General features: G+C 42.7%; 1 protein-coding gene across 1 annotated transcript in view; it reads left to right on the top strand.

The window, feature by feature from the left end:
• ensab (endosulfine alpha b) overlaps window positions 1-4,539 on the top strand; it is a 16,113-nt gene that overhangs the window by 4,640 nt on the left and 6,934 nt on the right. The gene's annotated exons all lie outside the window — the stretch shown is intronic.

The raw sequence follows: 4,539 nt of genomic DNA, 5'->3' as shown, positions 1-4,539 counted from the left end.
ATAATAATCCCGATCCCCGATTTTTTTCTCCCGATTCCGATCTTTTGAAAATCACGTGATCGGCTCTGATCCCCGATCACGTGATCGGATCGGGACATCTCTAAGCATAACGTATACTTAATACAATGAATATGAAGTTTATTGGAAAATCTCAGATTATTTTTTGGAAATGGGGAGTAGTATCAAAGCAACATTTTAAGAGTACAAAACCCTGATCTGAAATTAAATGAATAACTTTGATTTGTTATGAAAATGTGGTGATGACTGACTGGTCTTATAAGATCAGATAAGATGGAGCTTTATTCATCCCTGTGGTGATATTCAGGGTGTGAGTTGACTGGCTCTGATATCGCCTTCAGTACCATTAAATGTAAATCTTTAAAAAGTGTTCCTGTATATGCTACACAAGGTTTCTGTTTTGAAGAAATGTATTAAAAAATAAGGCATCACAGTTTTTACCTCTAAATATATTTCAGATCTCTCCTGTTATTGCATGGCATCAGTGTGTGCTACCCACTCACTGATAGTGTGTGCACTGTGATCCTCTGGCACATGGCCTATAGCTATATGACATTCAGAGAGAATGCAGGGCAAGTCTTCACATCAGCCTGAGTCTAGGGCACATTCAGCGAGGATGCAGTGTCAGCATGTCTCACAGCTGGTACCTGTTCAGCACACCCACACACTGACACAACATTTCCACTTTAAACTGATACATTAACAAAACGCCTGGACTTATAATATGTAAAGGTTGCTGTCAGCCTATTAACTGATTGTTCACAGATTCGTTTTAAAATGCCTTCTGTAACTGTCGGTGTGCGTGCCCACCCTGACCACTTCAATCCACTGCTATATGAGGACAATGAATAGACTGACTGTAAAATATATTAAGTTTACTTATTGGTTTCATGGTGTGCACAGACTTTCTCGGGATAAAGACAAATTATTTGTCAAGTATTTCTGTGACTTTTAATGACTGAATAAAATGTTATGAATTACCCCCCCAAAGCTCTCCATTCCAGTGAGGCTGTTAAAAACATCTATACACACTTTTAAAAAAAACACGGTACAACTAATTATGCCCTTAGCCTTACACCCAGCGCAAGGGCTCCAGAATTGGGAACACACGCACACGTCACACACACACACACACACACACGTCCGTCACACACACACACACACGTCCGTCACCAGTGTTGGGCAAGTTACTTTTAAAAAGTAACTGGTTACTTTACTAGTTACTGCTCTGAAAAAGTAACTAGTTACGTTACAAGTTACTAAATTATAAAAGTAACTATAACTAGTTACTTTACTTTACTTTAAATAATAAAAACAAATTTAAAAAGGTTTTGTGTTTTTTTCTGTGTCACAGTGAGAGAAAAGACAACCTGCTATCATTGTAGCAACTATCATAATGAAATGTAGTGGTACAATAAAGACAAAATAGATGTTTGGAAATGTTGACAGGCATCTTTATTGTAGCCTCAACTTTCTAATACATTCTTATAGTAGTTTAAGTTAACAATACAATTTTGGCAATGTGCAAGTAAAACAACTGCACTCTTTTGGCAGTGTAACAACAATTGAACAACAACACTCTTTTGGCAGTGTAACAAAAAAAATAAATAAATGTCAGACTGGCATTACAAAAAAAAAATTGAAGACATCTTCAACATTGGCAGATTAACTAATGTTCAGTCCATCACAAATAACAGTAAATACAAAAAGGATAAATGGAGACAGATTATAAAATAAGTTAGCCTCACACTGGTCATATTAGCATAACCAAAATCATATTGTCGGATAAACTTATGAAAGAAGCGGTTTCAGCCTTTCAAGTAACAGACTAGCCGGCTAGGCACCGATACGCACCTGAGATGCTTTTCAGTAAGACTGCACATGTCTATGGCAGCAATGCATAACAGCTAGGTCATCTCAACAGCAAGAATAAGTAGCGCGCGAACACATACACCCTAGAGTACTTCAGCTCTCTTCTACGACAGCAGAAGGTAGTGTTTAAATAACTTTGCTAACCGCTCTATCTACCCCCTCAAATAAAGCATATCAGCAGCAGTTCGCCAGAAAACATGCCTCCATTAACAGTCCTCTTCCTAGCGCTCAAGCAATGATTGTACCTCAAAAGGAGAAGCCCTTCAAACTTTTGATGCTGATAGCCTGTTCCTCTCGAGCGCCGAATCAGGGCTCCGCAGGGTAAGAGTCTTCTACTGGGCACTGATGGAGTGCTGCAGGTATATCTAAGAGAATTCTTCTTATCAAAGGAAATGATGAGAACTAGTTCTAAAACCTTTGCTCCTGATTGAGGTAATCAGCTACTTCGCGTTTCAGCTGAGATCCTCATCTCTTGAGAGAGGAAGAGCTCTGCCTTTGGCGACCTGCCTGGTGCTGGGTGTGGGTGGGTGCACTTGTGCCTGGTTGCGCTGCCCGCTCGCAGGAATCCGTTTGCGGCATTCGCGAGCAGACTTGCCTTGCCTGGTCTTCTCTCTCTGTCCGCAACCACGTAGCTTGACTTGGGTAGTGTCAGCAGCAGCGCAGGATAGCAATCCAGCTGCAGAACCGTGGACATTTAAATCCTGTGTTGAATTGACGAAATCTAGTTGAAGTGCAAAAAAAAAAAAATCATTGAGTTCGTGACAATATGAGCAGTTGTCTTTTAACAATTGCATTATACATGTAATATGCCTAGTTCATATGAGCATTTTTTTAGGACAGCAGAATGGTAGGGCTAACCTAGTACTACCGGTCGAACATGTACATTGCGCAGCTTTACAAGCTAAAATGCTTTGGGCAGGTTATTGTTTCACACTAAGACATATCACAGCACTGTCAGCACCCAGCTATGCAGCAATTGAGGACGTTATAAAGAAAGCAAGAGGCTGATAGATTAACATGATTAGAAATAAATCGACAGTTCTCGATACTTGCAATTGCATCTGAGCACAAGAGATTCTGTAGTGCCATTCTCTTTTGCCACGAGGCTTGACATCAATGTTCCAGTGCGGGTAAGAGTGTGACATAATAACGATCGACAATTCTCTTCTCCGCTGAAGAATGCGTCCAGTGCCACTGTAGTGGAATGCATGACGGAGCAGTACTACTCGAGAAACTGAACGTTCCTTCACTGAGAGCATTTCATAGCTGGAGTGGAGCAGAGGGTTCACCCACACTGGTATGGCCAGAAATCGAGCAGGCGCATCATAAAATGATCGCACCCTAGTTGTGCAAGTACTACGAGCTTCTTCTCAATAATCTCGTCACCGAGCTCCGAGGACGGCCTGTGGTAGACAGACTGGCCTTGTCAGCAACCCTGCAACACTTTGTCGTAGCATTTCTGTACGACTGTCTTTGTTCAGGTGTTGAAGGGCAGCATATCAATCAGTCGCATGAGAAGATTCAGCCTGCTAAGAGAAGATCTAGATGTACTCACCTTAGCCCCCACGGATCAGATGGCATCAACAGCAGCAACTCCATCTCTGCAGCCTGATGGGATAAGTGGTTGCTCCAACACTACAAAGACAGTCTACAGAATGGCTACGACAAAGGCGGCAGGGTTGTCGGACAAGGCCCAGTCGCTCACACAGTCTCGAGGCTCGTGACGAGATTACTTGAAGAGCAAGTGCTGGCTGGAGGGCTTGCACAACTAGGTGGAATTCATATTTATGATGCCCTGGCTCGAATCTTGGAAGACAGTGGTGGAGTGACACCATCTCTCGAACCCAGAGAAATGCTCAGTGAAAGGGAATCAGTCTCAGAGAGTACGTACCGTCATGCATCACTACAGTGCAGGCGGCGTCTCAGGCGAGAAGAGAATTGTTATTATGGACACTCTTACGCCGCAGCTGGAAACATTGTCCAAGACTCTGACAAGAAGAAGGACCACAATCCTTGTTGGCCTACCAGCAATTGTGCAGGTAAGAAGTGGAATTTATTTATCAATTAATCAAATCAGCCTCTTGGCTTTGCATTTTATAAACTCATCATACGGTGGCATAGGCTGTGTGACAGTGTGATTGGATATGTACTCAGTAGTGTAGAAACAATAAAGCCTGGAAGCATTTTAGCGGTAAAACGTGCATGTACATGTTTCGTGTCACAGCCAGACACGAAGTAGGTGGCGGCCTACACATTGCTGGTCCTACAAAATGCTCATTATGAAGCAACAAGGATATAATCAGTAAATGCTTGCTAAAAAAAAAACTGCTCAATGTACTAAACTCACAGATTTTTGTCTTTTTGCAGCTCTAACATAATTCAGTCAAACAATCAAACAATTTACAAGTTCTTGCAAGTGAAGGAATGCTACCTGGCGCTGTGCACTACCAAAGTTCCAAGCTACGTTGGTTTGCGTGACCAGGAGAAGCCGGAAACGACAAGGCCAAGGCACAGCTGCTCGCAGAGCCGCAACGGATCCTGGAGCAGGAAGACAACCAGGTACAAGTGCACCCACCCAACACACAGCAGAGCGCAGGCTGCCAAAGAGCAGAGTTCTTTCCTTCTCAGAGGATGAGGAATCCTCAGCTG

This window comes from Notothenia coriiceps, unplaced genomic scaffold (assembly GCF_000735185.1).
Source record: "Notothenia coriiceps isolate Sejong01 unplaced genomic scaffold, NC01 NC01_scaffold00008959, whole genome shotgun sequence".
Lineage (NCBI taxonomy): Eukaryota > Metazoa > Chordata > Actinopteri > Perciformes > Nototheniidae > Notothenia > Notothenia coriiceps.
This window is presented reverse-complemented; position numbering and strand designations above follow the sequence as displayed.